This window comes from Sorex araneus, chromosome 8, assembly GCF_027595985.1.
Source record: "Sorex araneus isolate mSorAra2 chromosome 8, mSorAra2.pri, whole genome shotgun sequence".
Lineage (NCBI taxonomy): Eukaryota > Metazoa > Chordata > Mammalia > Eulipotyphla > Soricidae > Sorex > Sorex araneus.
In genome coordinates, this window is record NC_073309.1 from 39,264,346 (window position 1) to 39,288,826 (window position 24,481).

The following is a 24,481-nucleotide window of genomic DNA, read 5'->3' on the forward strand; positions in this document are numbered from 1 at the left end:
GCCAACCCAGGTTCAATTCCTCCATCCCTCTCGGAGAGCCCGGCAAGCTACCGAAAGTATCTCGCCCACACAGCAGAGCCTGGCAAGCTACCCGTGGAGTATTCTATATGCCAAAAACAGTAACAACAAGTCTCACAATGGAGACGTTACTGGTGCCCACTCGAGCAAATCGATGAACAATGGGATGACAGTGCTACAGTGCTACCAGCAATGAGAGCTCTAGATCTCCATATCTCTTTTTTGCTGGTTGGTTTTGGGGCCACACCCAGCTGTGCTCAGCAGTTGCTCCCATCTCTGCACTCAGGTTCATCACTCCTGGTGAGGCTCAGAGGACCCTATGTGGTGCTGAGGATCAGGGATCGAACCTCGGTCATCTACGTGCAAGGCAAACATCCTAGCCATTATACTATCACTCTGGCCCTAGATCCATATTCTCAAACACTTATATCACTGTGGGCTCATTTTGCCTTTATCTAAAGGCTAATTATGTTGAATAGCCTTTCATAAGCTAATTTACCATTTATATATCTTTCTATGGTAAAGTGGTAATTCAAATATTTTCCCACCATTTTTTGTTCCTTTTTTTTTTTCAGTGCTGAGGATTGGACCCAAGACTTTCATGTAGGTGAATCATGTGTGTCTGCCTTGGTCTTGTTCCCATCTTTCAAAAATACATTCTTCATTCTTCAGAGTCGGTTTTACTGAATTTTTCAGGTTTGTTTCAGTTTTCTATTGTTTGTTTTATTGGGGGGCTGCAGGACACTCCTGGTAATACTCAGGCCAGCTGTGCAAGCCTCACTATTGGATAGTCAGGCCCCAAAGTTCTGGGGGTCCCAGGATACACCCAGTGGTGCCGGGGATCAAACTCTTATGATATAAGTATTGTGTCCTGGACTTCTGCGCAACTATTCAGCCTTTGGAAGCTCTTCACATAACATAGATGTCTTTTTAAATGTACGACTTGGGAATATTCGGCTCTGTGGCTTCTCCTTTATTCTTTTAACAATGTGTTTCCATAGCAGACATTTTTACTCTGGAAAAGCTTAGTCAATTTTTCACCTGCAAACTGTGCTTTGGATTTCGTATATTAAAAAATCTTTGTCTAACTCAAGGCCTCACAGATTTTTATCTATTTTTTTTTCTCTAGAATGTTTATAGCTCTAAGGTTTTTTTTTTAATGATTTGTTTATTTATTCGTTTTGCTTTTTGGGTCATACCCAGTGATGCTCAGGAGTTACTCCTGGTTTGCACTCAGAGGTCACTCCTGACAGATCACTCCTGACGGTACTCAAAGAGGACCATATGGGATGCCAGGGATCGAATCCAGGTTGGCCATGTGTAAGGCGAATGCCTTCCTCACTGTCCTATCACTGCAGCCCTTAGAGTTTTAAGTTTTAAAATGCCGGGGCTGGAGCGATAGCACAGCAGGTAGGGTGTTTGCCTTGCACGCAGCCAACCCGGGTTCGAATCCCAGCATCCCATATGGTCCCCTGAGCACCGTCAGGGGTGATTCCTGAGTGCATGAGCCAGGAGTGACCCCTGTGCATCGCCAGGTGTGACCCAAAAAGCAAAAAAAAATAAAAAAATAAAACAAAATGCCATGAACTATGCTATATTGAGTTTTTTATATAATTCAAGATATGGGTTATTATTTTTTTTTTCAGATAGCTAACCAATTCTTTAAGCAACTTGATAAACATATTGTTCTTCAGTTATTTGTAGGCCTTTAAGGCCAAAATTTAAAAACTGAGTTCGTAGATACAGAGAACAGATCAGTTGCTGCCAGAGGCAGGGGGTAAGGGAAGGGGATGATGAATGAAATGGGTGAAGGGGATCAAAAGATACAATAAACAAATCCTGAGAATATAGTACACAGCATGGTGACTAGAGTTAATAAGGCCATGTTGTATATATCAGAGTTGCTGAGTGTGGATTCGGGCTGGAGCAACAGTACAGCAGATAAGGCATTTATTTGCCTTGCGTGTGGCTGACTCAGATTCACTCCCCAGCACCCTTTATGGTCCCCTGAGCACTGTCAGGAGTGACTCCTGGGTGCAGAGCCACAAGTGACCCCTAAACTTAACCAGTTGTGGCCCAAAAACTAAACATGAATTTTAAAGTAGATAATAAATAAATGAAAGAGTGAAATACTCCTCCCCCTGCTTCCCTTTCCTTGGCTGCAGCCATGATGACACACGCTTGGTTATTGAAAGAGGAAGCCTCAGTTTCCCCCTTGCCAGCTGCTGTGAGCTGTGACCCATTTTTGACTGTCCCCATCCTACACTTTTAACACTCCTGCAAATTCCTGGGCTCTTTCTGATGAATGGGAAGTTAACAATTCCCTGAGATCATAGATTCTGCCCCAAGGTTTAGACTCAGGGAGATTAAGAAACAATGGAGGCCCACGACCAAATAGATTAACCCAAAAGGCCCTACGATAACCAAATCACCCTGTATAATCTTTGCATTTTCTGTAAACATTCCCGGCACTTGATAAGTAACACAAAGACCCAGTTTTTTATTAAACACACACACAGACACATGCACGCACACACACACAGACACAAACATACACAAGAAAGTCATATTTAACTTAGTTCTATAAATCTGTTGAACTAATTTCTCCCTGTCTGAGGAATTTCTTTTTTTTTTCTCTTCCCTTTCTACTTTCCAATAAACCTTTCGATTTCCGACTCCGAGTATGAACATCTTTGTTATTCACTGTTTTCCTTCTCTAGAACCTCGAGGCCGCTACTGTGGCCACACGACCTCATATCTCTTCATTCTCAGCAATGGAAAACAAATTATCAAATGCTTCCTTTCCACCAGCAGGTCAGACTCTGGGGGGGGGGGAACTCCAAACAATAACAGTGAGTTTTTTTGTTTGTATGTAATCAAAGTAAAGAGAAAGTAAAGTGAAATTTATCAGCTACACAGGCAGGGTGGGGGGCTTAAGGGGGGGCACGGGGGTGGGGAGATTTACCTCGGTTCTTGGTGGTGGAATATATGCACTGGTGAAGGGATGGGTGTTCGAGCATTATGTAACTGAGACTTAAGCCTGAAAGCTTTGTAACTTTCCACATGGTGATTCAATAAAAAAAGAAAAAAAGAAATGAAAGCCATCCACAAAAAAAAAAAAGAATCCTGATGAGCCCGGCGACGTGGCTCCTGCCTCATCGTGGTGCTCACCAGGGTCGCCCCCTTCAGTGACCAGGCTTGCACTCATGGTCACTAAAGATAACTAACAGACTTCGTCAAGCTCTTAAGCACTTTGGTGGCAGTGCTTGCACCTGCGCACCAGGGGGCGCACTCCTGGCCACGCTGGGGCAGGGTCAGGGTTCCTGAGCCTCATTTGGTGCATTGGGGCAGCCTAAGGAGAAAATTCTCAGCCTGGCCTGCCCAACAGCTGAGTCTGCAGCTGAGTCTTTGCAGCTGAGTGTTCCCTAGACCCTGGAGAGTAGATTTTAAGAGTTCTCCTCACTAGATGAAAAATGAATTGTCACGATGTACGCTGAAAAATGAATTGTCACGATGTACCTAGACTTAGCGTGGTGATCCTTTTGCACATCTCCAATTAGTGTGTTATACACCTGAAACTAAGATGATACTATGTGTCCATTATAACTTAATTTTTATTTTTTTATTATTTATTTTATTTTTTTAATTGAGTTACAGTGAGAACAGTTACAGGGCTTTTTAGGATCGAGTCTCAGTCATACTACGCTCAAACACCCATCCCTTTACCAGTGCACATGTTCCACCACCAATAACCCCAGCATACCCCCCTCCCACTCCCCCTCTGCCTGTGTGGCAGATGATTAGCACTTTACTCTTTCCTTACTTTGATTACATTCAATTTTCGACAGGAAACTCACTATCATTATTTGGTGTTTTACCCCCAACAGTCAGACCTGTCAGAATGGCATCATTAGATTGTATGTTTTCTATTGTTGGTAACAAAGAGCATATGATATTGCACGGTCGTGAAGCAGCTGCCCAGATTTGGAGTTCTGGTATTAAGTCCAGAGGTATTTCTGCCAGCAGCCACTGCATTCCGAGATTGGTTTCTGTGGCGCTGGGATCATGGCTGTTCAGGAGTGGAGGAGCTGTCCATGGGCGAGGGGTCTCATTTGGGCAGGAGGCAGGGCCGGTTCTACCTCCCCCATCAAAAGATTCCCTATGCATCCCGTCCCATCACTGCAAACTCCTATCTCTCTGTCCAACTGATTCTGAACGGTGGCAGTCGCCATGCTGTCGCAGAGGGAGAAAAGGCCAAGGGACAGAAACCCTTCCCCTCCCAGGGCTGCACGGGTCCGTAGCTTAGTTCAGAGTCCAGAAGTATATCTGCCAGCAGCCGCTGCATTCTGAGATTGGTTTCTGTGCCTCTGGGATAATGGATGCTCAGGGGTGGCAGAGCCATTCCAGAGCATATATTTTGTATATCAGGAAAGGTCGCATGGCCAGTTTGGAGATGTCCAGTCCCGAATACCGGAGCATGTTAGTAGAAGCTCAGTGTCACCAGGGCTCCATCTGGAGAAGGCGTGCTGGCTGTACCTTCCCCGTCTGGCACCCCAGTGTTGTTGGCCCAGTCTGGGGTCCGGAACATTCTCCGACCTGCGGTGCTGCCAGAATGGCCCAGATTCTTCACTGCTGATTATGGCAAGATCAATTTTTAAAAGACAATTTATTTTGTTTTTGTTTGGGGACCACAGCCAGTGGTGCTCAGTGGTTATTCCTGGCTCTGCATCCAATAATTACTCTCGATGGGGCTCAGGAGACCATATGGGATACCAGAGATCAAACCCAGGTCAGCTGCATGTGTACTTTCGCTCCAGCCCCTAAAAAAAGACATGTCTTAGTGACAGGAAGAGCAAAAGATTTGCACTGACCTTCACAGAAGAAACATCCTGGGGGTCAATCAGCAGCAAAAAAAGAGACCTTAACTGTCATTAGTCATTGAGGGAACGCACCCTAACACCACAGTTAGGGAGCAGCCTTGCATGTGGCTGACCCGGGTTCAAGCCTAGGCACCCAGTGTAGTCCCCGGAGCCCACTTGGAGTAATTGCTGAGCTCAGAGCTAGGAGTAAGCACTGCTGGGTGTGGCCCCGCAGCTAGAAAACCAGAGAAACAAACAAGAAACACAGTTGAATTATCACAAGCCAGGACTCCCAGCCCACAGCCACAGCGCAACCAACCACCCTGGAAAACAGACAGTAACTGCTAAAGCTAACCGCACACTCCTGTGCTATGCTCTGAGCGCATGCCCTGCTCCATGTCAGGACACAGACCCAACATAAATGAGTTCCTGTGTCCAGCAAAGAACATGCATGAGAATGTTCAATGAGGATCGCTCATAATGACCAAATTCTGGCAACAACCTGAGTCGATGCTATTATATTTCTATACTGGGTGGAATGCTCCAACCAAGCAAAGCCAGCCACTGCTGCTAGCAAGCACCTGGCATAGTGTCACAGAAGAAGGTGGCCCAAATAAGCCAAAGGAACAGGTCTGTCTGACCCTACTCACATGACACTCATCAAAACTACTATTTGTAGTTTGTTTGGAGGACACTTATATTCATTGCATGCAAGACAAGTGCCCTACCCACTGTGTGATCTTGCCAGCCCCTGCACCAACTTCTTTTTTTTTATTATTGAATCACCATGACATACAGTTACAGACTTATAAACTTTCATGATTACATTTCAGTCATACAGTGATGGAGCACCCATGCCTCCACTCGTACCCATTCTCCACCACCAATGTTCCCAGTATCCTTCCCGCCACCACCCCCTTCCCACCCCTGCCTCTGTGGCGGGCACATTCCCTCTTACTCTCTCTACCTTTGAGTGTTATGGTTTGCAATGCAGGTACTAAGAGGCCATCATGTTTGGTCCATATCTACTTTCAGCACACATCTCCCATCCTGAGAGAGCCCTCCAACCATCATTTACGTAGTGGTCCCTTCTCTATTCCAGCTGCCCTTTCCCCCAGCATGTGAGGCCAGTTTCCAAGCCATGTGCACCAACTTCTAAGGTATTCTTCTTGTAGGACTTGTATTTGATCTGTCATGTATATGTGGTCTGTTATATAATTATAGCTTCTGTTGCTATTATGAGAGAAATTTATGTTTCATAACAGCCTATAATCAGGGCTGGCATATGAAGAGTCTTTTTAAAAAATACATGGCAACCTTGTTGGATTCAGTTATTTGTTTTTTATAGTTTTCTTTTTATTTTGTTTGGGGACCAAACCTAGCATACCCCCGTATGCTCCAGGGGACCATATGTGGTGCTGGGGATCAAATTAGAGTGAGTCACATGACATGCCTTATCCCTGTACTACTCTCCCCCCACCCACCCCACCCCCCAGCTTGACTTTGAAACTTTGCTGTCTCTAGAGCAAATGCTGTGAAGTTCCCACAGCTGGAACAACCTGACATTATGTGTAACACTTGGCAGTCTCTGAGTCCAGGTGCTCAGTTGAATGTAGAAAACCCCTGGTGGGCTTTGCAGGATGGTAGGCAGCAGTGGGCCCACACGTCAGACCTGTGATTGTTTTGATTCTTTCTGCCTAACAGACTTTTTTTTTTTCACTTTTTGGGTCACACCCAGCGATGCTCAGGGGTTACTCCTGGCTCATGCACTCAGGAGTTACTCCTGGCGGTGCTCGGGGGATCATATGGGATGCTGGGAATCAAACCCAGGTCTGCCGCATGCAAGGCAAATGCCCTACCTGCTGTACTATCGCTCCAGCCCCTGTCCAACAGATTTTGAGGTGGAGAAGGAAGGAAATGGTGACAAGGCTCTGACTGGCTGGGCAGGAGGGCTGATCTTCCCACTCTCCAAATTGAAAAGCTTTGCAGCAGAGGACCAAAGACAAATCAATTCCTTGTGGACAGAGGGTCGGTGGAAACAACCAAATTCATACTGACAGGAGAAACCCCTCCCAAGCCCCAGAAGTAGCAAGGCTACAGGAATAGGTTCATGTCTGGGTGGCTGGGACAGCAAAGGAGCCAAAGACCGCAGGCTGTGACAGAGGGTGGAAGAGTGAAGTGGAGATTGTCACCCAATAAGCAACGGAGATTGTCAGCTTGGCTTCCAATCCATTCAAACTTGAACTGACAAGGACAGACGCAACCAAGAACAATCAAGGGCAGAAACAGAAAAATGGCTGTGACCATTTGGCCAGCAGGTCTAATCATGTCCATGCACAATAGTTTTATAGGGGTGGGGTCACCAGTTTTAAAAAGTTAAAGAAAGTTTTCCGTGTGAGGGCTGACAAAATCCATGTACCCAGGGTTTTCCATGGATTTAAAGGGAGCCTGGAGCCCGATCTGTGTCCTCTGCTGCCATCTAGTGTACATAAACATGATTGCATATGAGTAGGTCATAGCATTTGCTTCTTTTCTCTGGTTTCTTCCCATCACTGTACTTATTTCCCAGCTGTTACCATGTGTTGAGTTATTTTGACCGTCATGGCGTGGAAAAGACTATAGTGGGTAAAGAGGGAGAGAGGTTTTCTTTTCTTTTGGTTTGGGGGCCACACCCAGCTATGCTCAGGACTGACTCCTGGATCTTTGCTTAGACATAACTTCCAGCAGTGCCCAAGGGATTATACATGGGATCAAACCCAGATTGGATGCCTACCAGCTGCACTATGTCTCCAGCATGTGTTTTTTTTTTCTTTTTGGGTCACACCCGGCGATGCACAGGGGTTACTCCTGGTTCTACACTCAGGAATTACTCCTGGCGGTGCTCAGGGGACCATATGGGATGCTGGGATTCGAACCCGGGTCGGCCGCATGCAAGGCAAACGCCCTACCCTCTGTGCTATCGCTCCAGCCCCGCATGTGTTTTTTTAAATGAAATTATTTCTAAAGTGGCCAGAGCAACAGTACAGCAGGTAGGGTATTTGCCTTGCATGCCACTGACCTGGGTTTCATCCCTGGCATCCCATATGGTTCCCCCCCCCACCTCCTCAGACACCTCCAAGAGCGATTCCTGAGTGTAGACCTAGGACTTACCCATGAGCATTGCCGATATGGCCCCAAAACAAACAAAAAATTATTTCTAACTAAAAGAAAGTTGCCATGAGTATATGTGTATACTTCTTTAAGTCCTAGAAAGGCATTCCAGAGATTCACCAGGTTGCTAACATTTTGACACATTTACTTTATTTTGTCTCTCTATATGCAAATTTTTATTATTTTGCTATTATTATTATTACTTGAAAGCAAACTGAAGCCATAATATTGCTTTATCCTTAAACACTTTATTGTGTGTTTCTTAAAAAAGAAGATGCCAGCATAATTCTCAAATTGGGAATTCACCCTAACAACACTGTTGATTAACAAATCTACAAAAATTTTATCCATTTTCCCTAATACGGTTCTCTCCAGTGTTTTGCTCTGGTCCTAAGTCCCATATTTTCATAATCTCATTGCTTTTAGTTATGTCCCTTTCATCTGCTTTAATTGAACATGGGTTTTTCTTTTCATGGCTCATCTTTCCTTTTCAATTTGTCGATATTTCTTCCTAATGAAGCTCAGGTTGGGGTCCCAGACTTAAGGCAGGTTTCCCTCTTGCCATCCTCGACCTGCACCCCACATTCCATGGTAAGGCAGGCACACAGCTGTGCCCCCGGTACACCCCAGGACCAGAGATGGACAAGTTTTCTATAAAGACCCAAAAGGGGGCCTGGAGCTAGCACAGCGGGTAGGGCATTTGCCTTCCATGTGGCTGACCTGGGTTCGATTCCCAGCATCCCATATGGTCCCCGAGCACCGCCAGGAGTAATTCCTGAGTGCATGAGCCAGGAGTAACTCCATGCATCGCCAGGTGTGACGCCCCCCCCCCCAAGAAAAAGATCCAAAGGTAAAAACTGTAGATGTGGCCAGCATATAATCTCTGTCTCAACTCCTGGCTCTGCCATTTGAGCAAGAAAATAGAACCAGACCACATGGAATGGAAAGAGCAACACTTCATGCAAACAAAATTGTCTTTATGAAAGCAGGTAAAAAAAAAAAAGAAAAGAAATCAGGTAGAGGGCCCTAAGCTAGTGGAAGGGAACTAGAATGTTCTGGCCCTGTTCTAACCCAGAGTCCTGTGGTCAAAAAAGTGATGGACCCATGGAGTTGGAGCAATAGCACAGCGAGTAGGGCGTTTGCTTTGCACGTGGCCGACCCGGGTTCGATTCCCAGCATACCATATGGTCCCCTGAGTACCGCCAGGGGTAATTTCTGAGTGCAGAGCCAGGAGTGACCCCTGTGTATCATCGGGTGTGACCCAAAAAGCAAAAAAAAAAGTGATGGACCCAATCCACACCTCCTCAAGCCCACTTTCAGACAGTCTTCTGTCGATGACGCTGCTTCCTTTCCCTGCCCAGGGACCTGGTCACCAGGGTTTGAACCCTGACACTTCCCTGGAGCGCAGTTGACCAAGAAGCAGCTGTTCTAAGAAACATAAGTGTATGTGAATACACAGATGGGAACCTAATAAAGTCTGACAGAACTGAGTGGAAAGAGTGGGCCCTGGCCATAGTGGGGACTGGCTCTCCTGAGGTCCCATTGGAACCTTCCCAGGTAACTTAAAGATACAGTTTGGGGGCCAGAGCCATAGTACAGTGGATAGGACATTTGTCTTGACCAACCCAGGTTCGATCCCCAGCTTCCCATACGGTCCCCCGAGCTCGCCAGGAGTGATTCCTGAGCATTGAGCCAGGAGTAACCCCTGAGCACTGCCGAGTGTGACCTAAAATCCTGGGAAAAATATGCAGTTCATGCAGAGAAAAAGGAAATAACACATTTTCCTGATCTGTTGGTAGCATGGATTATAACTTTTAAAACATGGAGAGGGAAGGGTTTCCAAATGGTGTGTAGAAGCCCAGGTTCCTCACTGCCATTCTTGGCCTACAGTTCAAAGCCAGGGTCTGAGAATGCAGTGCTGCATGGTCCCTGCAGAGCCAGGGATACTGAGTACCTCAGTGGTGCTGCACCCAGCAGTGCTCCAGGGACCACACGGTGCTGGGAATAGAACCTGGGTCAGGTGCATCTGGGCCCTAATGCCCTAATGCCCTAATGACTGCGCTGTCTATCCTGGCCCCTTTCAAACACTCAGCTGTATGGTCCGTGGCCACCGTTTACAATGTGTGCCTGCCCCAGGATGTGCTGGCAGCCTTCCTCACAGCACCAACGCTTCTGAGAACAAATCACATCAAGTCGAGCGGATCCCCCAGAGGCGTTCACCTGTCCAGGGAGTGTCCTGCCTCTGCACCACGCCTGGCCTGTCACCCCCCTGCCCACGACTCCTCAGCGTGGCTAAAGGCCCCACGCTCAGTGCTCAGCTTCTCAACCACACAACCAGGCACACCGCAGACTGTCCTGTTCCTCTTTCTTTCTGCCTGCCACCTCTGAAATGTCTCTTTTCTTTTCTTCCTACTTGACCTAATTGCTTTGAACCTCTTGATCACTTTTGTTTGTTTGTTTCTTTTTCATTGTCAGCGTTTTCTGTTTTTATGACCCGCCTGGACCTCTCATGCCTATTGTTGTCATGATGGGGTTGCGCTCACATCTGGCTGGTGACTGCCAGGGTTCACACCCTTGATTGAGACACACAGGCTGCCGGGAGACGCTGTGGCGCTTACACACAGGCTCGCCTGAGTTGCACTTCCTGGCCAAGGTGCACAAATATATTGGGGGGTGGGGCCTCACTCCACAGTGCTCAGGACTCATTCCGGCTCTGTTTGACTCAAATTGACATCAGCCACATGCAAGGCAAGTGCCCCATCTCCAGACAGTCTCTCCAGCCCCTCGCGTGTATTTCCAGTCATCATGCTTCCGAGGCGTCACACCACTTCAGGGGAAGCTCCTACATGCTTGGCTGCCGTGCGACTTGTGGTCACAAATGATAGAACTCAGCCAGGCTCAAGCAGCAGAGCAGTCAGACTTGTGCGTGGCACCTACTTGACACCAAGCATTTGAACTCATGACCATACACTGACCATACACTGGCAAAGCAAGTTTTGTAAGCAGTTACACCATTCCTCCAGGCCCAGAAACCTCCTCACACTTGAACAACAACAACAAAAAATTCTTAACAGGGGCCAGACTATAGTACAGTGGGGAGGGTATTTATTTGCCTTGCATGTGTGCAACCCAGGTTCAACCCCCAGCATCCCATACTGTCACCTGAGCACCACCAGGAGTAATTCCTGAGTGCAGAGCCAGCAGTAGCCTCTGAGCATCACCAAGTGTGACCCAAATAAACAAAAAAAAGAAAATTCTTAACAAGTTAAGACACCTGGAGGTGTTTTTGTCTCCTCATCTCATTCATGCAACACAGCATCATCACCAACCTCTGCTGCCACCACGAGCCAGTGTCACCCTGGTCCTGAGAGTGTGTTTTTCATGCCCAGAACATTCCATCTTACTGGCACTGTGCATGCTTATGCCCAAGACACTTTGGGGGTTCTTGTTTGTTTGTTTATATTTATTTTCCTAAAGTTGCTCACAATATTGGATTACATTCAATATTTTGACACCAGTCCCACCATCATTACACCTTCCCACCACCTTTATTTTGAATTTTCTTGCCATCACTCAAACCTGCCCAAAAAAGCAGATGCTAAATAATTTATTTTGTATTGCTTGTTATGAATAGCATAAGATGTCGCACGGTCAGCACTCCTGGAATTCTAACATTTTAGATAATTAGGGTCTGGAGAAATCTCTGCATCAAGCTGCCCAGTTCCTAGATTTTTTTGTATGTCTCTGGATCAAGGCCATTAAGGAGCTTGAATAGCAGCTGGAAGCAGTTTGTGGGCGTGACCTCCAGGGTCCCATAGGAAAGGGATGAGAAGGACCGGCCTAGCCCCTATCCCTTGAAACCTGGAGTTTACCATCACTGAACCTTCGTATCTGCACTTCTCACTGGATCCTGGAAGTTGGCGGCCAGCGAGATTTTTAGGGGACAGGTGGAGGGACAAGTCCTGCTCTTGTCTGAGGCACCCTAGTGAAATTGGCCTGGCTTCAAGTCTGGAGACATCTCTGCAGTGAGCCGCTCAGTTCTGAGATTCATTGACACTTTGGAATTCAAAGAACTATAGGCCAGGGGCTGGAGTTATAGCACAGCGGGTAGGGTGTTTGCCTTGCACACGGTGAACCCGGGTTCGATTCCCAGCATCCCATATGGTCCCCTGAGCACCGCCAGGGATAACAGGGATAATTCCTGAGTGCAGAGCCAGGAGTGACCCCGGTGCATCACCGGGCATGACCCAAAAAGCAAAAAAAAAAAAGAACTATAGGCCAGAAAGTCCAGGTCTTGTTGCTGGGAAGAGTGTCTGGAAAGATAAATAGTTCTTTAAAATATAATTCCATGAAATACATCAGATAATAGTATTTTTAGAAGTAAATGGGAGGTATTGCTCCAGACCTCGTTTCCAACAGCGTAAAGCATCCAAAACAGTCAAATTTCAGGACCACTACTATGTCATTTAAGCAATTGCTATAATATGGTAACATATAATCTTCTGTTATATAATTTACTTTTCACTAGCCTGCTAACTTTCTTTTTTTCTTTTTATTTTTTTGGGGGGTCACACCCGGCGATGCACAGGGGTTACTCCTGGCTCTGCACTCAGCAATTACTCCTGGCGGTGCTCGGGGTACCATATGGGATGCTGGGAATCGAGCGCGGGTTGGCCCCGTGCAAGGCAAATGCCCTACCTGCTGTGCTATCACTCCAGCCCCATAGCCTGCTAACTTTCGTCCCCAGATTATGGAAGTCTAAAAGCGATCCCATAGGAATTCCGTTGTTTTTTTTTTTTTTCAAATGCTGTGGGTCTCAGGTCAAAGGCAATTTCATTGAGAGTATTTTTGCCTTATCATACTAATGATAATTCTGATTCACCCATAGTTGCCACAGTTACCTCCCAAAGTGTGATGTGTGTGTCCATCTCCACTGACTCAGGTCACCATCCAAGCACATCCTCTGTCAGGCTGTGAAGTGAACTAGACCACAGACAGGAATCCCCGGGCAAAGCGGAGGAGCTGAATCATGGAGCGTATTTCACCTTCCCTGCTCCCGAGCTTCCCGACAGTAAGAGAGAAATGTGGTAGCACTGGTTCTCCTCTCTGTCCTCAGGAAGCCCTAAGAAGATCAAATGGTAAAAACGCCTTGTTAGCAGTGACATTAATGTGTTATTTATTAGCTCACAGCTTGCAGGTTCTCACTGGGTTAGGATCACTCACGCTGCACGATTCTGCGTCTTTTGGCAGATGCTGTCTGGTCCTCTCCATGCAGGTGGCAGTGTGCTAAGGGGGTCTTCTCCACTGGAAATGGAGAATGGGTGGCTCCATAAATGTGCTCTCTCAGTGGCAAACTGCATGCCTAGCGTGTATGAGACCTGGGTTCTTTCTCCAACGCTGCTATCGCTACCACTCCAAATAATAAATGAACAAATAAATGGTCTGCTCTAGTTTTAGGCACTCACCTTGCCTCATCCTGTCCCAACCTGGTAACTTGGAGAGAGAAACGCTTCCATTGCCTGCAGAATCAGGAACAAGCCATTATAATTGCTCCATGGGCCAGTGGACTCTGCTGACTAAATTTCCACATTCCTCCATGGTAGAGGGCCTGGGAGTCATTGGATTTTAACTTAGTGTCCCCTCTGGCGTTTGTCCAGAGAAACCAAGTCTCCCCTCTCTGCAAAAACTTTATGTTTGCGCAAAACTTCAGATGAAATGTGCCAGAGTGACTCAGAAGCTGTGTGGATGATTCTATTTTAAATCTTGAATGTGAGGCTTGATTCCTCTCACCTAATTTAGGGCAGCTGAGACCAGTAGTCTTGGAGATATTTTTTTATTCCCATTCTTTTGAGATGCCAAATCACATCCAGTTTCGGTCTCTGGCACCCTACTTGGTCCAGGGTTAATCATTGTTATCAACAGGCGAACAGTTTTAATTACAAGAAATTGTCACTTCCACGTGTGCCGAATGTAGACTAGAGACTGAACACAATGGCCACTCAACACCTTTATTGCAAACCACAACACCTAATCAGAGAGAAAGAACAAAAAGGAATGCCCTGCCATAGTGGCAGTGTGGGTTGGGGGGAGACAGGACTGGGGAGGGTGGGAGGGATGCTGGTTTTACTGGTGGTGGAGAATGGGCACTGGCGAAGGGATGGGTTCTCGAACTTTGTATGGGGGAAACATGAGCACAAAAATGTATAAATCTGTAACTGTACCCTCACAGTGATTCACTAATAAAAAAAAGAATAAAAAAAAGAAATTTTCACTTCCAAAATTAAATCCTCTACCGGCCGAAAAGACTAATTTCTCCTTAAACTTTTAATTGTAGTGTGGGGGTGTGAAGTGCAGGGTCAGCATCAAACTCAGGGCCCAGCCCAGTCTAGCATGGGCTCTACTACTTGTGATCTCCCAGCCTTTCATTATTTATTTGTTTGGGCTGGAGCGATAACACAGCGGGTAGGGCGTTTGCCTTGCACACGGCCAACTTGGGCTCAATTCCCAGCATCCCATATGGTCCCCTGAGCACCGCCAGGAGTAATTCCTGAGTGCATGAGCCAGGAGTAACCCTTGTGCATTGCCAAGAGTGAACAAAAAAAAATTATTTATTTGTTTATTTTCTGTGCTGGGGATCAAATCTAGGGTTTCATAGTCCAATACCGGTTACTGTGTAGTGACTCTGCATCCCCTTTAGTGGGTATTGGAAGGGGGGGCTCTAAGAAAACCTTTCACAGGAGTTCACTCATTTTGGAAATGGACTATCCCGATAGAAGGACAAAAACTACATGTTTCTACCTAGAGGAAGTGCCTAGTGCATAGCATTCATTCATAGACAAAAAGTGTAATGGTGCTTGCCAGGAGCTGGGGCCATGAGGAATAAGGAGTTTTAGTATTTCATAGGTAAGGAGTTACAGTTGGGGAAGCTGATAACATTCTGGAGGTGGATGGTGGTGATGAACATACAAGAATTAATACACTGAATTGTATATTAAAAATGGTGGAGGGGCTGGAGGAATAGCACAGCGGGTAGGGCGTTTGCCTTGCACGCAGCCGACCCAGGTTCGATTCCCAGCATCCCATATGGTCCCCTGAGCATCGCCAGGGGTGATTCCTGAGTGCAGAGCCAGGAGTAACCCCTGTGCATCGCTGGGTGTGACCCCCCCCCAAAAAAAAAGCAAAAAAAAAAAAAGAAAGCAAAAAAAATGGTGGATCCAGGGTTTGACTTGCATGGTGAGCACAGGCCTTGGATGTGAGTATTCTGAGACCACATTCCTGCCCCAGCACTGCCAAGAGTGGTCCCTATGAAAATAGCTTAAATGCCCTAATTTGAATTTTCTGGTGTTTAGTTATTCAAATTAAAGAATTTTAAGGGACCGGAGAGATAGTACAGCAGGTAGAGTATTTTCCTCTAAGGTCTGGGTTTGAATTTCAGCATCCCATATGGTCCCCCAAGAACCTGAGTGCAGAACCCTCAACACTGAGCAAAGAGCACTGAGCACCAAGCACTGAGCACCAAGCACTGAGCCCTGAGCACCGCCAATGAACCCAAAACAAAAAGAAAGAAAAAACCACCAAGAAAATAATAGCTCAATGAGTTAAAAGTAGTGACCTCCCGCTCGACCTTTCCTGATACACAAAGTGAGCAATAGAAAATAGGTGATCTAGCATCTGCGCCTAGAAGGCAGGCTTGAATGATGGTGGGAATATCCAAGCAAAATATAATGCCCAAAACTAGAGAGTATCTGAAAAAATATATAAAAAAGTAGTGGCCTCCTAGGACCATCGCTGGAGAGAAGGGGACTGTGCTTCATAAGCCCTTCTATAAAATTTGATGGTTTAACCTTCTACGTGGATTAGAAGCACTTTGATTTTTTTTTTTTAACTTTTTTCTCCCCCACAGAAAATGACTGGAAGGTTTTTGGTGTTTTTTTTTTTTCTCATGTAGCACTTTCATTCTGGAATTTTCCAATTAAGCTTTTGGCTAAACACACACATATGATAATGATTATTATTCAGGAATTGGGAGGTTTGTAAAAACATTGTGTGCCATTAGAGTAATCAAGCTCAGCGCTAACACATCTTGGCTTTTCAGGATAATTAGACCACACTGGAGGCCCAGATGGGGTGAATGAGAAAGCCATGGGTGTCTGCCATATAGTAACAAAAAAACATCACAGAGACTCACTCAACTGGCAATTGAAATTTACATGTTAACTTAATCCACAACAAGAAAGGAATAAAAATGCCTGAGTTTGGGGGAAACACTTCATTTTAAAAATCAAACATAGAATGGAGGTACAATAATTATACAATTTAAACCTTGATGGATTAAAAATGGAACCTTTAAAGCTAGGACTTCCTCCTCTGTCTTTTAGCTTGACAAAGGTAAACTTTTACCGTGTCTTTGTTACAAATTCACACACACACATACACACACACACACACACACACAAGAAAATTCATTCATCTCTTCATTCATCTAACAAAGATGCTTTGCTGATGTTCTCTGTGAGTGGCCTGGAGTCATTGCTAAGAACAGAGGGGGAGGCACTTAGAACCCCACCTGCAGTACAATTGCAGGCTCCTAGAGACCCTGGGTGAGCCAGGAAGCATTCCACCTGAGGTAATTAGCACATCAGCAGAGTTTGGGCAGGTTCTATGGGAACCAAGGAGGGGGGTAAAAAACTCTCAGAGAGAGAAGAAAAGCACTTACCATAGAGGGGGGTGCAGGCTGGGGGGTGACAGGAGGGAACCTGGGGACACTGGTGCTGGGAAATGTACACTGGTGGAGGGATGGGTGTTCGAACATTGTATGACTGAAATCCAATCATGAACAACTTTGTAAGGGTCTATCTCACAGTGATTCAATTGAAAAAAAAAGTTAAAAACCAAAAAAAGGGGGCGGGAGCGATAGCACAGTGGGTAGGGCGTTTGCCTTGCACTCGGCCGACCCGGGTTCGATCCCCGGCATCCCATATGGTCCCCCAAGCACTGCCAGTAATAATTCCTGAATGCAAAGCCAGGAGTAACCCCTGAGCATCGCTGGGTGTGACCCAAAAAGAAAAAAAGAAAAAATCTCAGATAGTTGCTCACGCAGCAGGAAGAAGGGTCCTGACTAGAGCAGGGTCTGGCCAGAGGATGGCTGTGTGAAGGCTCAAGGCAAGGAATCTGGAAGCAGCTTAATAGGGTGTTTGTGTTTGTTTTTAAGTTTTTGTTGTTCACCCCAGCGATGTTCAGGGGTTATTCCTGGATCTTGACTCGAGAATTACTCCTGGCGGTGCTCCAGGGACTATATGGAGTGGTAAGGATTGAACCTAGGTTATAGCAAGGTTAGTACCCTCCCTACTATACTATCTGTCCAGTCTGAGTTTAATGCGGCTTCTGGAATGAGAGATAAAAGCCAGGGAAGGACTGACAATGAGGGAAGGAGGGAGAGGAGAAGTGGCAAAAGATGAGAGCAAAGAGTTCATCAGGATCCATTCACCTGGAGTTTTGTAAACCACAGAGCCTGGATTAGTCTGAGAATATAGAACAAAGAAAGAAGTCCAAGGGAGGATGTTGGTTTGTTGTTTTGTTGGCTTTTGAGGGGGGCGGGAGGTTAGGCATGTTTGAGGTGTGTGACATTATCACATTAGCATTTTAGGTATATTGTTCCTCAACTAAGCCCAATATGGATTAATTTCCATGAATTTACTTTCCATTCACATAAATTTCTTACTCTTTCCATTTCTATTGTTTGTTGTTTGGTTCATTGGACAAATAGTTGAGTAGAAGTAGGAATAACAGAGCTAGTAGAGAGTGCCACTAAATTTACAAAGCACTCTACTGTGGTTCCATCTCCTCATAGACTTGGGGGGAGGTGGCACAGGTAGAAACTCAGGTCTGGTTTTATTCGTTTTCCACCCTGTGCCCATGGAAAATGCTGAAAACTGATTACCGCACAAGGTCTAATGGTCTCTTACACAACCTCCGAAATTCCCTCTGTGATATGTAAGGGTGAATTGCAGTTTCATTCTGTGCTCCACGTACTCCTTTGAATTTTACCTCTATGTATTGCTATCGTGATGGAAAAGTTAGAAACCTAGCAGCTAAGCACAGGAAACCAGGGAGGCAGCCAGAGGCGGGCACTTTGAGTGGCCCGTTCTGGGAACTGGGCAGAGATGAATAGGTCATAAATCCGGTTGCTGGCCAGAACAGAACAGAAGGACCCAAACCCACCTGTTACGTAGGCGGGAAGGGGAACAGGGCCACCAAAACAATCAGTGAATAAATGTCTCTACAGGACCTAAAACAGAATGTATCCACCACAAAGAATCTCGGGAATAAGGGTCTACCTGTAAGTCCTGTGTTGTAAACACACCCCAATATACCTCAGTGTATTGTGGTGAAGGAAGCAATTTGTGCCCTTCTTTTCTTTGTTTTCCCATTGCTGATTGCCAGAAAAAAATTCCTATTAAAAATGCTCTGGGGACTGGAGCAATAGCACAGCAGATAGGGCACTTGCCTTGCACGTGGCCGATCCAGGTTCAATTCCCAGCATTTCATATGGTCCCCTGAGCACCACCAGGAATAATTCCTGAGTGCAGAGCCAGGAGTAATCCCTGTGCATCGCTGGGTATGACCCCCCCAAAAAAAACAAAACAAAATTAAACCAAAAAAAATGCTCTGTACCCTTGCTCTGCACCACAATTTTAGGTGATTGCCTAGTTAGGGCTCAACCTAACATCATCATTATGAAGTCTCCTTGCTTCCTAGGTTAAAGATGTTTTCAGTGTGATCGAACAAATTCCGTTAAACTACCCGGAGGCACCGTCATCTAGCTGATTTGTTATTTGGTGAAAACATCTCTTTACTATCCTGAAATGATAGAAGGCAAAATACATTGTGTACTGATACGATCTAATTAACATCCATGATTTCCCAGTTTAATCCTGAATCTAAGTTTTTTTCTCTAAGTCTCAGCATACTGCTGCTGGATTGTGTGTGTGTGTGTGTGTGTGTGTGTGTGTGTGTGTGTGTGTATTGGGGAGTAGAGGCCAAAGGCCATTCCAAGCAATGCTCAGCCTGTTGGTTCAAGCCTGACAGTTCTCTGTTGGTGGTGCTAGAGGAGTCCTGTGTTGGAGATCAAACTCAAGGTCTTGCAGGCTGTGTTCCATCACTTTGCACTATCTCCTAGACCCCAGCTTCCTCATTTCTAAATAAGTCATAGTATAACTCAGAAGATTATATTGTTATACAATGCAGTTGTCTTAACTACGTGTTTCCATTTACAAATTCAACAATTACCCTCTGAGGAGAGAGACAGACAGAAATCAGTGACAATTCCACTCCCTGTGGATACACAACAGAAAGTACTGGATGCAACACACCCTCATGACACCACTGATCAGCCTCAGTTTCAGTCCATTTCTGATAGAATGAGCAGAGAGGGGCCAGAGAATAGTACAGTTCTCTTGCATGTCACCAACCTAGGTTTGAACCTGTGCACCCTATATGGTCCCCTAAGCACAGCCAAGAGTGATTCCTAAGTGCAGAGCCAGGAATAACACCTGAGCATCACCAGGTGTCACCCAAGAGGTAAAACAAACAAACAAACCAGGGACCCAGAGAAAGAATGGTGGTTAGTCTGTATTCTTAGCATACCCTGACCCCAGACCCCCTGAACACTGATACGATCTAATTAACACCCGTGATTTCCCAGTTTAATCCTGAATCTAAATTTTTTCTCTAAGTCTCAGCATGCTTACCAATAATAAACCATACCACATGCCCCCCTGAACACTGGCAGCTACAGCCCTGCAGACTCCTGAGCACCACAGGGTGTCACCTTGGAGGTGGGGGGTTGGGGGGGGCCTGGTTCTCATCAAACCTGCAGGAAATGAGCACAGCGCTGCATCCCAGGCTTTTGCATCCAACTACGGGCCCCATTGGTCAAGCAGTGCAAGGAACGGCCTCCAAGCTCCCTGAGCACAACTTGGAAGACTCCCCAGAATAACGTGAAACCGTGGTTATATGTGCACGATGAAAGAGTGCTCGCTATTAAAAAATTAAAATGAAAGCTTGTGTTTTGCTACAACACAGATGGAACTAGAAGGTGTTAAGTGAAAAAAGTCAGAAGAAGAGACAGCTTCCAACAAGCTCATTCAGATGCAGTAAATAAAGAAAGGAAGGGGAGGGGGTCTGAAGTGATAATACAGCAGGTAAGGTGCTTGCCTTGCACGTGACTGACCTGAGTTCGATCCCCCAGGTTCAATCCACAGCACCCCATATGGTTCCCCGCGCACTGCCAGGAGTGATCCCTGAATGCAAAAAGCAAGAAGCTAGCCCATGTTCAGAGAAGTCTGCCCAGAGGGTCTGTTCAGCAAAGACTCTTTGTTCCTCTGTCGGGGTGAGACTGTGAGATCTAGGATGTGGTTTGGGATGGTCCTGCTGCTCTTTTTTTTTTTTCTTTTTGGGTCACATCCAGCAATGCACAGGGGTCACTCCTGGCTCATGCACTCAGGAATCACCCCTGGCGGTGCTCAGGGGACCATATGGAATGCTGGGATTTGAACCCGGGTCGCTGCGTGCAAGGCAAATGCCCCACCCGATGTGCTATCACTCCAGCCCCTGACTCCTGATGCTCTTGCCCATCACAGGGATTACCTCCTTCACTCCTACCTATCTCAGCAGATGCTTATGAAAAGAACCAGCCAATATGCACATGGAGCCTAGAATGAAACCCTGCCAGGTCTCCTCCAGCACCTCTGACCAGAATACCAGGTACAAAACCAGTTTCAGTAGATTTTGCCTTTGTTTTGCTTCATCTGGACCCTAACTTCTCCCCCTGTGGATCACAGTTCCATATGGGTGACATCACTGAAGGTAGGGGGGGTCAATAAAAATGTTTTAAAATAAATGTATGGTTTATTATTGGTATGTAAATGTTTTATATACCCAGGGTCACATTTCTCCAGAGAAGGCCATAGATAGTGCAGTGGGTAGGGTGCTTATCTTCAAACATAGTCAATCTTGGTTTAATCCCTGGCACCCTATATGGTCCCCTGAGCCAACCAGGAGTGATTCCTGAGCGAGGAACCCGAGCACAGATTGGTGTAAGCCTTCCAAAACAATTCTCCATAAAGACCTGCAGGAAATGGTAGCCCAAGAGGTATCCATAAAGAGCTGGAGCTATGGAAACTGTAAGCTTCAGCTATAGTTATATATTCAGCTATAGTTATACGGAACTATAACTCCATAGTTATACTACTCCATAGTAGTATAACTATGGAGTTATACTATGACTTATTTAGAAATGAGGAAGCTGCGGTCTACCACCACCAAATGGTAGCCCAAGAGGTATCCATAAAGAGCTGGAGCTATAGCACAGTGGGTAAATTGTTTGCCTTGTACACAGCTGACCCAGGTTCAATTCCCAGCATCCCATATGGTCCCCTGAGTACCGCCAGGAATTAATTCCTGAGTGCATGATCCAGGAGTAACCCCTGTGCATCACCAGGTGTGACCCAAAAAGCCAAAAATAAATTCTCCATTAAAAAATGGTTACGGGGGCTAGAGTGATAGCACAGCGGGTAGGGCATTTGCCTTGCACGCAGCCGACCCGAGTTCAATTCCCAGCATCCCATATGGTCCCCCAGCACCACCAGGAGTAATTCTTGAGTGTAGAGCCAGGAGTAACCCCTGTGCATTGCTGGGTGTGACCCGAATAGAAAAAAAAAAGGTTACAAGTGGAAAAAAGCTTACAATGCCTTTATTTAAGATGTATTTGGCAGTAGAAATGACATCTGCACTTGTATGTTTATTGCAGCTATCTGTTCACAATAGCCAGAATCTGGAATAATCCCAAGTGCCTGAGAACATATGACTGGTTAAAGAAACTTTGATATATCTACACAATGGAATACTATGGAGCTGTTAGAAAAGATGAAATCATAAAATTTGCGTTTAAGTGGATGGACACGGAGAGTATCATGCTAAGTGAAAAGAGTCAGAAAGAGAGGGACAGACATGGAAGGACTGCACTCATTTGTGGAATATAAAGTAACATAATATGAGACTAACAACTAGGGACAGTAGAGATAAGGGCCAGGAGGATCGTTCCATGGTTTGGAAGCCAGCCTCACATGCTGGGGGAAATGCAGTTGGGATGGAGAAGGGGGACCACTAAGTAAATGATGGTTGGAGGGCTCACTCGAGATGGGAGTTAGTAGTCTAAGGACCAAACATGATGGCCTCTCAGTATCTGTATTGCAAACCATAATGCCAAAAAAGTAGGGAGAGTGTAAGAAGGAATGTACCTGCCACAGAGGCAGAGGTGGGATGGGGTGGGGGTGGCGGGAGGGATATTGGGAACATTGGTGGTGGAGAATGTGCACTGGTGGAGGGATGGGTGCTCGATCATTGTGTCACTGAAAATCATGAAAATTTATAATTTTATCCACAGTGATTCAATTAAAAATATAATTTAAAAAAATTTAAAGATGTGTTTGGTGTGTCAGTGAAAACTGAGGATATTGGCTCCCCCAAGGCACGCTGCTATGATGTAAGGAAGTTGAGGGGTTCCATGGAGTCATATAGATAGTCATATCGATCTCAGAATCCCAGTTTTCTGTGGATGGAGCCCATGTGGATGAGCCCAAGAGGTATGTCACCGCCAAATAATCCCAGGAACACAATGGCTTCATCAGTCAAGCCTTACTCAGCTCCTGATTCATGAAATTGTGAGATGAAATAGTGAAATTAAACAATGGGCAAGGAATGTGACTCACTGGTAGAGAACTGGTCTGACTCATGTGAGAGGTTCAATTCCTGGTACAGCCAAGTTATATATAATTATGCATGTAGACTATAAAGATATAAATAATAATTGTACATTATTGAACATGTACAACACTACCACATTTCTAGTTAACGAAGAGAAACACTTCCATGAAATCCTGTATCTCCAGCCCAGGGAAGTAGCTCAGGATAAGGCATTTGTCTGGTGGACATGAGGCCTCCATTCACCCCAGAACCGCCCCTCCCAGCCCCCCTCCAAAACCACCACCAAATGGGATTAATTCCTGATTCCCAATTACATGCTGGGTTGCTTGGTGCCATAACAATTATGTGACCCCTTAGCTTCACAATAACAACAAAGTAAAGGGAAGGGAGAATTTATTTTTTTAAAATCTCCCATGTAAGGAGTAAGGTGTTTGTCTCACAGGTGCTGATGCTAATGCAAATCAGACCCCACATTATGATCTGCTGAGCCCCACCAGGAATAGTCAGTCTCTGAGACAAAACCTGATATGTGATAACTTGATACAATAGCAATTGGAAGTAATTATTTTCAGCTTTACTTTCTTTTCTTTTTTTTTTTTTTTTTTTTGTAGCAATAGCACAGCGGGCAGGGCATTTGCCTTGCACCTGGCCGACCCGGGTTCAGTTCCTCCGTTCCTTCTCAGAGAGCCTTGCAAGCTACCGAGAGTATCCCGCCCTCAGGGCAGAGCCTGGCAAGCTCCCCGTGGCGTCTTTGATATGCCAAAAACCGTAACAACAAGACTCACAATGGAGACTTCACTGGTGCCCGCTCGAGCAAATCGATGAACAACGGGAGGACAGTGCAGGACAGTACTATATTTTTGTTTTTTATTTTTATTTATTTATTTTGGCTTTTTGGGTCACACCCGGTGATACACAGGAGTTACTCCTGGCTCATGCACTCAGGAATAACTCCTGGCAGTGCTCAGGGGACCATATGGGATGCTGGGAATCGAACCCAGGTTTGATTGCCATGTGCAAGGCAAACGCTCTACTTGCTGTGCTATCCTTCAAGCCCCTGGTTTCATTTTTTAAAGGCTAAATACTGTTCCCATTGTATAGGTATTTTGTTTTGTTTTCCTTTGGCTTTTGTTTTTTGTTTTGCTTTTAGGCCACACCCATTTTTACTCAGACTTACTACTGAATCTGTGCGCCCTGCCCACCATGCTCTTTTTCCACCCCAGTATAGGAATTTTGTTTGGCCAGTCCGCAGTGCGTGGACACTTTGGTGGTTATCTTCAGTTGATACTTTATACTTTGGCAATTATTTTAAAAAAATGCTGCTATAAATGTTTCTATACAGCACGGAGACATACGGTTTCAATGGTTTTAGGCATACATTCAGGAATGAAACAGTTGCATTATATGGCAACTTTGTGTTCAACTTTTTTGAGGAACTGTCAACATGTTTTCCAAAATAGACACACACAAGCTCAGCACTCCACTTCCTCAACACTTGTTATTGTCAGTCTCTTTTACTACAATCATTCTAGTCAACACAAAGCGACAAAGCAGCTTGAATTTACACTTATAACCAAATTCTAATAATAAGGATGTTCAGCATCTTTTTCTGTGCTTGTTTAACCATTTGTATACATTTTTGGAAGAAATATCTATCAAAACACCTTTCCCATTTTTTAAACTTGGTA